This window comes from Sprattus sprattus, assembly GCF_963457725.1.
Source record: "Sprattus sprattus genome assembly, chromosome: 4".
Taxonomy (NCBI): Eukaryota; Metazoa; Chordata; class Actinopteri; order Clupeiformes; family Clupeidae; genus Sprattus; species Sprattus sprattus.
The window spans coordinates 45,169,405-45,181,470 of NC_137923.1; positions in this window are offsets into that span (position 1 = coordinate 45,169,405).

Sequence of the window (12,066 nt, forward strand, 5' to 3'; positions counted from 1 at the left end):
TTTTTCCACATCTTTATGCTGTTGACATTTGTATGTATGGGTAAATGTACTCAAGTTATGGTTTTACATAATATAGGATTTGTGTGGGGGCTTTCCTCATGTTCTTTCTGAAGGCCACATGACATTACATTTTCGCTTATTGCAGAGCATATATTTATGGACTGTGTTGCATTCGATCAAAGCTGTCCACTTTTAAAATTTAGTTGGGGCTGCTTGAGCCAGTTTGCACCCTTCCATATAAAAAAATGTGGCTACACACATCTCTCATCCCTGCAAAGGGAACCATGAAATGAGCACAGCCCTTTTAGCTTTGCACCCCACCCAGCCCTCTCGACGGTAACTAATGCGATCCAGCAAGTGTGGGTAGCTCGGATCCTGCTGGGCTCACTACGCGTTAATTTACCGGATGCCCTACTTGGCCAAGGCAACAAGATACCCCGACCTGGAATTCAATTTCTGCGAAGGTGGTTTGTGCACGAGGTAAACCGTACTCCTGTCGATTAATTATGCATCCTGCTGCATGTGAGGCTTTGGGCCATCCAGGAGTGGAGCTTTAGCTGAACCACATCTAAAGATTTTGGCATGGGTGTAATGTGGAAGTTAAGCTGTGTGTGTTGACATGGGTGTAGTTGCCAAGCTTACTATGCTGAGTATATGAAACAGAATTTTGTTAGTATAGTTTTTGTTTTCAGGCATTTAAAAAAATATAATATAAGGGTCAAGGCCTTCCATGTGCCACTGACATTCTATCTAACGGAAATGCTCCACTAGTTTTCTTGTGGGCGAGCAGGAGTATCTGTAGATTTTAAAAAGCCTTGGTAGCTAGGGGGTGAGGACATAATTTGTTTTAAGGCAGTGGATTTTGCTGTTGGTTATTGATCGGAATGGTTTAGATAGATGGTTCTGGTGGGCGTGGGGGGTAAGACTAGTATGGAGCTGAGCTGTGGGAATTATTTAAATGTTGGTATCCAGGGCCAGGTTCAACCAACAGTCAGCAGCCAGAACAAATCAATGCACACCATCCTCTGAAAACTCAATCTAAAAGAGGGAATGTACTTCATAATGCTGTTAAGGGGGTTGAGACAGTGACCATAAATATAACCTTTTCCACAGGGGGGCAGTATGATACAGCAAAAGAGTGTTAGGGAAAATTTTCCATTAACTACTGAGGAGAAAAACTGAAAGCCGACTCTGCATCAAGAGGAGCTGTAACTTAGTAGTAATAGACTCGCTTTGGAGTGAAAAGTACCCGCCCGAACATCCAATAATGAAATAAACTGGTCTGCTAACCATTCGTTTTTTTTTTTTTTTTTAAATGGTCGACGCATCCATGACTTCTTAGTTTATCCTATCAGTAGGCTACTGCTTATTGAGCATTACACGATTAATACTTTCGGGTTTCTTTTGGCAATAACCACGGCATTCACCTCCGGCCTATTCACCTTGCTGTCTGTCTAACCTTGCAGCTCATGATTAATTCGGCAAGTTCATCCAATTAGATGCAGTGAACTCGCAGGACTCAGCTGTTAGGTCCAAGGCAAAGTAAATGCCCAGGGAATGGTGAACTCGTTGCCCTACTATTGCAGGTAGTGGCTTGTGTTGTTTTGTTAGGGATTCAGATCTAAATTTAGTTTATTCTTTCCTTGTCTTTGCGTAACTTCCTCCGAGTCCTCTACTGACTTCCTCTCCGCTGATACTCGGTTTTCCAGCGCTGAAATCTGATTCAGCTGCTCGACAGATGTTGTGATCAGTGGCGCGTGCGGTTCAGCTCCCTCGTTAGCGGATTCAGTGGTGCGTACCTGCTTTACTTATCACGGTAGAGCCTTCCTGGCGAATATGAATTCTGACTCGTTCTTTTTTTAAGCAAAAAAGGGGGCGGATGGCCATATTTCATGCATGGCTTCCTCTATAATAAGCGCACGTTTCCGCGCAGCACCAGTGACAGGTGTTGTATGGATGAGGAGGGGTTTTGGTGGCCGGTGGCATTGACCCTTGCGCATAAATCACCCGGGGAGACAGTGCATCGCAGCCGCTCTTCTGTGAAGAGGCACTGTGCTCCAGGATGCAGTGATGCCTGTTACCATCAGTCATGTGTTTGCGGGGAGACTAAAGATGAAGGCTCTTAACTTGCTCTAGCCTAACGTGTTCACTCGTAGGCCGCAAGGTGAAGCACGAAAAGTCCTTTAGAAAACGAATCCCGTTCCACTCACTGGCATCTACACAATCTTTAGCTTATAAAAAAGAACGAGTCGTGGTTATTTACCAAAAAAAAGTTCGTCGCTGATTTTCCAGTCGATTGTCTATATGGCTTTGTTTTATGCAGAACTAGAGACTTCAGAGCGTAATACGATTTTTCTCGGGAGCCGTGCCACGGTTCGACACGTGATCATGCTACACCAATGAGAAGGCTGCATTTGTCAACAGAATGGAAAAATGGCGGCTCCCGTGTGGTTAGAAACATCGTTAAAGATAGAGGAAAACATCCGAACATCCTCAAAAGTGGGCTAAATGAATTCTAATTAGTGCTGTATAGATAGCCGCGTCCAAGAATAACAATGAGGCAAATATACGATAATGTTATTTTTATGTTAAGTCATTTACATCAAGTTTGACATACATGGGAATACCCACCGAAGAAATCAAGGCAAAGACTGTACTTCCTACGTCAGCTGAGGTGATCTTAACTATGAGAAATCATAGGCTTAGATGATACACAAACAATTCCATGCAACATTGTAAGAACTCATGAGCATTTCTTAGAAATCACAAAGAAATGATGACATCGTCTGACAGATGAACAAAGACAAGAATTATGACTCTGGATGTCACTTCCACCAGCTCCAAAGGTGATCCTTGAGCTGGTTCACTGCCCCTGCAAAAACTATGTTTGCCTGCGAGTTTAACTAACTTTGACACTATGGATTTAAGAAAATGGGCAAAAACTTAAGGTGGCAACAACCACACACACACTCCACATACAAACACACACACCCCACATACAGTAGGCTACACACACATTTCACTCCACATCGACACATAGCCTACACACACACACACACACTCACAGGTGAGATTTCATTCACAACAATAAACCCTCATTCCCCTATAACATTACAGCTCCACTCCCAGATTCTCTCTCTCCCACACACACACACTTACAGAAATACAATAATCATCCCAACTTTAGAAATCCAGCGAGGGGGTTGACTTTTCCTAATTGATCTGGAGCACTCACACCTAATTGTAAGCCCTGTCAGACCCTCGTTTGTAATTGTGATTAACATTAAATAAGGGTTAAATACATTATATCAATAAGACACAGCACAAAATACAGTAGTAATAAGGATGATAAGTGCAACGGCCCAGTGGTTGAGAAACACTGCACTAGGACATCAAGTCTGAAATGCCATCAGCGGTTGCACAGTGAAGAAAAGCCACTTAAATGCTTGAATTCTGAAGTGTGAAGTTTGCCCTTCTCAAATGCATATGTTGATACTCATGCCATGTGGAAAAACTTCTAAACAAGCTGGGTCTTTAAAACGTCACCTGATAGTACATGGCAGGGAAGGTCCACATAAATGTGCCTGACCTTTTATATGTTTACAATATGTAAAGGCATTTTCACTGGCATTTTCATATGCAAAAACATACTATGTGGGAAAACATTTACAAGGTCTTCAACTCTGTTTGTGTGTGTGTGTGTGTGTGTGTGGAAGAGAAGACTGGAGAGAAGCCTCGTGAAGGTGCCCAGTGTGTGCACACTCACACTCACACACATGCACATCCTCATATAGGCTGTAAGGTGAACCCTGTTTCCGTTTTAACCCGCTACACTGTCTGGCATCTACAGATGTGGCAGTCATTGCTGTAAGTGTGCAGACAGATTTGCCATGCACTTTATATGTTTTCACAGGGACTGGCAACAGGACATGTATCATTGACATTACCAAGGTGTCATCAGCTCTTGGAACCAGTGTGTGTTCAGCCTTGATCGGAATTCAAACATTCTCTGGGTGTGACTCCACAAGTGCCTTTTATGGCAAAGGAAAAAGAAAGACATTTTCTGTTGCATGTGAGAAAGATGAGTACCTAAAGGATTTTAAAAGTTTAGGTACTAACTTAAACTTGGAGCAGTCAACATTTGCATTTCTTTGCCAGTATGTATGCCACTTATATGATCAGTCGGCTGCTGATAATGTAAATAAAGCAAGGCTTTCTGTATGACATCATCAGCCTTGCCAGAATTATCCATTCCCCCTACCACTGATGCCCTCCATCAGCACTGCAAAAGGGCAAACTACCAGGCTGCAATAATGAGGTCCTGTCTCAAACATAATATAAGTGCTCCATCACCTGCTGGATATGGTTGGCATAGAGGATGGGCAACTTGCACGTCACCTGGATGACTAGAAATCCAGCCCCTGACAGTGTTTTGCATGTGATACACTGTGGCTGCAAAGGTGCCCGTGAGACAGACAGATGTTTTTCTGCAGGACTGTGTTGCATGTAGTTGACCTATGTCGTTGCTGTATGAACTGGAAGATAACTGTCCTGACACTGACACTAACAGTGAGGACTGAGTGTCCCTAATCTGTTATTTCTTATTCAGTTTTGCACAGTTTTATTTATCATATTTCATGTTTCATGAAGAGTGTTTTTATGGTTCATTAGTGTTGTTTTCATTTGTGGAAGAATGAATGAATGAACAAACAGATGGTCATTGGTATTTACAATTACTGCCTTTTATTGATACATGGAGGTTTATTTGTCACATACATAAAAATACTACTGTTTTTTCTGTGCGAGTGTGGAGAAAGAAAGATCAAGAAATATTTTTCATAAATAGCAAGAGGGAGTTTAAAGAGCAGTGTGTGAAAAAAGGTGTAATTGATGTTTTATAGTCATTGTGTGTGTTCAGGATAAGGAATGCTTGAGGAAAGAAGCTCCTCCTCAGTCTCTCTGTTCTGGTCTTGTAGCAGCAGAGACGTTTGCCTGACCTCAGTGTTTTGAAAAGTCCATGGCCAGGATGTTAGGAATCCTTTACAATACCTTGGGCGCTGGTAGGTAGGTCTTCTCTTGCAGGTCTCCTGCAGAATATGGAGAGATGCTCTGATGATTCGGTGCTGCAGTCACAGGCTGTACAGTTCCCATACCAAGTGATGCTGTCAGGACACACAGCTGATGGTGCTGAACTTCCTCAGCTGATGTAGGAAGTACAGTCTTTGCCTTGATTTCTTCGGTGGGTGTTCACAGTCCATGTAAGATCTTCAGTAATGGGTATTCCCATGTATGTCAAACTTGATGTAAATAACTTAACATAAAAATAACATTATCGTATATTTGCCTCATTGTTATTCTTATACGCGGCTATCTATACAGCACTAATTAGAATTAATTTAGCCCACTTTTGAGGATGTTCGGATGTTTTCCTCTATCTTTAACGATGTTTCTAACCACACGGGAGCCGCCATTTTTCCATTCTGTTGACAAATGCAGCCTTCTCATTGGTGTAGCATGATCACGTGTCGAACCGTGGCACGGCTCCCGACAAAAATCTTATTACGCTCTGTCGTCTCTAGTTCTGCATAAAACAAAGCCATATAGACAATCGACTGGAAAATCAGCGACGAACTTTTTTTTGGTAACTAACCACGACTCGTTCTTTTTTATAAGCTAAAGATTGTGTAGATGCCAGTGAGTGGAACGGGCTGAAACGAAAACCGTGTTCACCTTACGGCCTATCGAGAGAGTGATCCGTCATGGTCAAGGCCGACTAGCCAGTGTTTCAGCTGAGCTGTGCTACTCTTTCCAAGACATCCATATTTTTTTGTCTTCAAGCCTTTTCAAGCCTTTCTTTTTTTCTTGCTTTTATCTCAATTAATCTTCTCAATTACCACCACACACCAACATCCCTCTTAATCCCTCGTTCTCACTTTTTCTCATCAAATTCCTCAGAAGCATCATTATTAACAATCATGCCTGATACATCAGCAAAGCAAATCAACCACATGCATCAGTGCTTGAATCCCGCCTAATGAAGCCCTGGGATGTGGGGCATTACCAAATTTGTGCCAAGATGAATGGCTTTGGCAAGGCCCTCTCGCTGGCCAAATTAATTCTCTGACGGGTGTCCTGTCCTCCTACGATGCCCATCCGTCAGGCAGTCCCTAATCAATTTACTCACAGGCTCTTCGTCTGCCACATTGCCTTGAGGGCTGGCGAGGCTCAGAGAGGTTATGGGAAAGTGTCAATGGTCAGTTCCTGCCAGATAGCTGTAAGTGCAATGTTGTAAATGTATATGCAAAGCCATACCAGTGATGTGAGGATGCAATTTGGTACTAACACATGATTGAGGCAAATTATGGCTAAGATCTGGATTCACATTCATGGGGTTGTGCTCCTCTTATTCTTTGGTGAAAGAGTTCCATCATGAAGAAGCCATGGAGCCAATTATAAGGTGCTGAAGGAACTAAAATATTTGGCGACAGATGCTAAATAGACAAAGGGTGAGTTGCTGGCATGTAGACCCAATGAATGCATCATATAAACCTAAAAAACATAGAGAAAAATCCATGGACGTCGTCAACGATTGGCAGACCATTTAAGACTGATTGAGCCGATCCAGAGCTCTGATATGGGATATGATACAGCCTGGCTGCCAGCTCTTATCCCTGTGACCAGAGCGTCCCTGTTAATACACCAAGGATATGAAAGACAAACACTACCTAGGCCAGGGGAACTGAAATGAATTAAAGTGGGTTTACTCTGCTCAGTCATTACGGCCAGTGGAAGGGGAAAAAAGTGACCATATGATGGCGGTGAAACAGCACACACTTGCCTCCGAGGGATAATTAGCCCTAGCCCAGATGCCCTTTTAGCGCTGCTATTTTCCTCAGCCTCCACTGAGTCAGAGATTGACTCAGTCTATCTCAAATCGCAATTGATGTTGGTTCATGTGCACCCTTTTTATCAAGCGGCTCTCCGATAAAGTATATCACCCTATTTGCGAGAGTAATATGTCCCAATGCGAGCCTAAATTACATATAAATGACACAGCAAATGGGAAAATTAGGAGGGTAGGGAAGGGTAATTTGCTACCAAACAGGGTAAAACCAATTCATTAGGTGAGCAGACTAGAAGGGCGAGGTTTCTGTTGTCCGTGAAAAATCAGACTTTGGGCTGGCCACCTTTCTTGTCATGCTGTTGGCTGATTACCGTTTGTCATCTTTAAGATGCAATCTGAACATAAGAACCTATTCAAATGAGTTCCAAATTTTCATACCCAAAACTATTAAAAAGGTAGCATTATGTAAGTACAGCAGCAAAAAAGATTGACCCAAACAAAAGTATATCATTAATGACGATTTGCAAACTTTTAAGGATGTCAACACAAATAGCAAGACTCTTTGAAGATAGATCACTTGCTTCTGTTGTTTGGTTATGCCTTTTTAGTGGGCATGATTTCTGAGCAGATTGAGGTCATGGTGCCATGACACTGCCTTTTTTGATCCTCCTAGATCATTACTCTGGTATCAAACGTCCACCTACATGGGCCCTTTTCCCAGAGATGGATCTGAACAAACTGGTTCTGAACAAACAAATGCTTCTTTCAATGAAGAACATTTAGTCTCAACAAGACCTTATCCTCATCTGGGAACCTGGCCCATAGAGTTTCATGTTTGATGCAAGATGGCCGCAACTTTAATCAATACATTACATCAGACCGGTCCATGGGCTGGTTGGCTGACAGGAGCCTCAGTGGAAATTGATGCAGAAGTTTTCTTCGGTCTGTTTATGTGTTCTTGTTTTGTTGTGAACTCAAAAAATATGAACCAAAAATATTACTCTTATGAAATACAATATGTTACATCAGACTGGTCTGCTGGTAACCTGGCAGCAGTTTGAGGTGTGTCTGCAGTGGATGATGCAGCACTTGTGCTCTGAAGCAGGAGGTAGAGAGTGAGAAGGAAAGATATATCCAGGCACAGGACCGCTGACCTTTAGCAAGAAACCCTGCACGACCTTCATGCTTCAGTGACCTGTCAGGCTAGTGAAGAGGACAGGCCCACCACCCCATACCTGGCAGGTCAGGCCGCTGAGATGCCCGAGTAGAACTCAGCTGCGGGCTACATCAACATTGCCTATATTTATCCTGCTGACATGACTGATTGCTTTGTTGCCCTTTCTTTTTTCTAGTGTTTTTGGTCTATGTTGTCTCTGTTAGATTGTCTGGCCTGGGTTTGATGGTAATAATACACTGCCCTTTCAGAGCAGAGAGGAGCAAGAGAGGGCATCTGCACAAAACTCAGGTCATTATACTAAAGTCATGGCACTGAAAAGTGTTGGATTTTGGCTGTTTTTAGGTCCCCTCAGACTTGATGTCCATTGATTTGGCCTTAATGTAATGGTTAGAGGGCATCAAGGCTCTAATCACCTACCACTAATTACACCACTGCATTTCCGTGTTTATATTATGCCCCCTCCCTTCCTTTCCCCCCTAATCTATCTCAAACCCTTAACTCCCACCCTCACTGCACTGACAGTATACATGCTCAGGGAATCCATTTAGCAGATTCCAGGTCCTCATAGAGTGCAAGGGCCAGGCGGTTCTGTCCCCTTTTGCCAGTGCAGAGTATGCTGGCCACAGATTGAGTGGGTCCAAGGAGTGTGGTCCAAAGCCTGAGTGGTCCAAAGCCTGAGTGGAGCCCCCCCCCCTCCCCCAATGAGGGGAGTGGGATTTCTCCCACCATCTGCCAGTCTGCTACTTTAACCCCTTTACCAAATGCACCCAGCCAATCAGGGAGGAGCAAGACAGGCCAGGCACTCTGGAGTTTTGCCATCGGAATGTTACCATCAGCACCACAGTGGCAGCTAATAAAAAACACCTCAGAGCCTGTGCTACCGCCATGAAAACGCCCTTTCAACAGGATCTTTTCCATTGTGCTTTGAATCTACTTATATTTTTATGGGTGGTTTATGAGTCTCTCAGTGATTTGTTAGATGAACGAACAGTTAGATGAAAACAGATGTAGATTAATCTATGGCCGCACCAAGCACCCTCGGCAACCCTTGCACCGAATTTACTTGAGTTGTGACATTTGGCTGCGTCGGGAAATCAGGCTTTACCGTGATACGCATAGCCCAGGAAATGACACAGAGCACTATATTAAGGCTTTATACCTTCAGCTTATCTGAGCCGCATCATTACAATGAAATATGTGGCAGATTTCCACATTACACACTTTCTATGTGGGGAGTGTTTGCTATCATTGTTTAAATCTGTGTCTACGCATACATTAGTCAGAAATGTGTGCTTGCAGCCTCTTTCTGTGGACATCCCTGCATTCTCCTGTATTGAAGATGACCATAAACAAAGGGATGGCTTCCTACTTCTATTGCCCTCCTCTGACCTCAGCTTAGCTTTACGGACTCTCTGATAAGGTTATATTACACAGCTGTGTCTGTCATCTGGAGAGCTGAGGCAATGAAAATTACTGGTTTACTTGTGTGTGTATTTGATTGCAAATGGGTCAAGTATGTTAAATGCCCAAGAATCCTTTCATAAATGAGGTAGAGTGAAAGGGTTTAAAAGAGCACATAATAATTGTGGATGTTTCCCAGGGTAATTAAAGACAACAAATTAAAAGGGGAGAATAATATTTCTCTTTATTTCAGTCAATTCAAATACAGATAAATATTATGAAATGTAGAAAGCTCAACATAACATAATCCAAAGCAAAACTAAGAGAAATACGACTAGAAGAAAAAATACTGGGAAGAAAGCATAAGGTTAATTAAAATGCAACTTAGGAAGTTCCAAATTAGTTTTAAAACAAGATTCAGAAATAGAGCTTCTGGTAGATTGTGCAGTGCCCTGAAGCTTCTTATGATAGACTACAGACTAATATAGCACATAATAATATCCGAGAGATGAATAAGAGGACTTGGGGATGTAATGAAAGCCTCAACCACCTTTTATTGGACAGCAGGTGACAGGTGTGATCTCATCTCTGATTGTGCCATCTTTTTATGCTCTCTTCAAAATTCAAATCTGAATTTATAAAGTAGCCCTTTTAGAGACAGGACAAGTACAAGCCAGGCCTGAGTTTCCTGGAAAATGCAGTTTGAAATAATTTATGGCCACATTCGCGACTAAAATGACCCCCCCAGCAAAGAGAAATATGATAAAGCATTAGAATCACCAGGGGGCTATGTGCTGCCGCAGGGAGCAATGCAAGACATGAGATGCCATAAAATGGTATTCATAGAGGGGGAAAAAACCTATTCACAATCTATAAGCAGTATTTTATGCAGAACCCCCTCCCTTTCACAAGATTTATAGGGGCTCTGTGAGCTGAGTCACAGGCATATAGTTACTGCACATGATCTTTTGTGTGTTTTAAGATTAGACAACACCTGAATTAAATTCTTGAAAATCCAATCATGTGAGGCCAATGGTCCTATAATCCTGTAGGCCTACACACTTGGGTGTGGTAGCAGCATGTCAGTTACGCTGGGGATGCTGGGGATGTCGCCCCACCACTTTTTGCTGTCAACAATTTCGTCCCCACAATTTTGGACAACTGAAAAACAAATCTCACTACATTGAATAGCTTTTAAAAGTGCTTAATCACCAGTTTATAGATGGACATTTTTGATGCATGAGATCACACCCCAGCACTTTTCAAACCCAAACCGACGCCCATGGGTAGCAGGATTGATCAGCCCACGATTGGTCAGGCTACTATTTAACCCGAAAGTTCTGTGTTCCCCTTATGTCATGGACTAGTCCCACCTCTAAGGAAATACATTATTTGAATATGACCCGGACATTCCGTTTTTAATGTTTAATCTCGCGCTGACTGATGCTTGGATTTTAGTATTCTGACAAGTAACGTATGGTGAGTGTGATCTTGGCAAATTGGGGTGTTGCGAGGTGACCTTGTTTGGATTTGGCTCAGATGGCATTCTCCTCAGAAAGATAAATAAATTAGGGGAAATAAGCATCTATGGGCGCGTGACAGCCACAAGTTCGCGGTCCGTGCGCGGAAGGTGTGATGAATGGGGCGTCTCGCGCAGCAGTCCTCTTCACGCTCTCTACAAGCGCTCGCAAATTAAGTACGACGACATATTGTGATGAAGGTCATAGCCATCTGCAATTTAGAGAGTGAGATTGTGAGAAACGGGACTACTTTCATCATAATGAATAAAAACATTACATTAATGCGTCCTACACCTGGTTCTTTTGTACACCTTGATTAGACTGATAAATCTCCGTCGTTGGTGCAAACGTTTTAAAATTGCGTAATTACAAAGCAATCTATTGCTCCTTAAGTTGATTAATATGTAGGTCAATCCATATCGCATACGGATATTAGAATGCCCGTTCTTTTCTTGTACTTGTGTGAATGTGTTTGAAATGCTTACTTGCATTCGTCCTTCCACTTCAAAGGTCAACTCCTAATTTCACTCCATCTGTCCTTCCCCTTAAACGAGTAACTAGAAATCGTGTTCTTCATCTAAATGGTCTGTGGTCACATGGTATGTAAAGTGGTTCAACTGCCCCCGTTACACAGAAGAAATGAACACTGTCTTTTGGTGTGGTCTAGCCGGTCAATTTGGTGGCTGTGAGCCTACTAACCTAAATGAAGAAATCTGGGTAAGCAATAATTCTGCAAAATGTAAGATGATAACACTTATCAGCTTATCCCCCAAAGGTGCATTTAAATAGAAAGAATGAATAATATTAGTTTTAGAGCACAATTCTACATTTCTAAGCCATGACTGCTGAAATGTGATCCTACGGGGTCCACAATATTATAGGTCAAACTGTAACGTGTTATGAACCACCCATAAAAGCATCTCAAATGTGTGTTCATTTTTTCCCCTGCTGCATTTGATATTCAGGAAACTGCCTGGCTTGATCACACAAACACTAGAAATACATTTGGAAATTTTAGTTTAAAAAGCAGCTTACAAAATGAGGCATTACATTTACCAATATTTCTTGTCACACACAATAAATATATGCTGGATTAGATTTGCCACAGCATCTGTCTCTGCGTA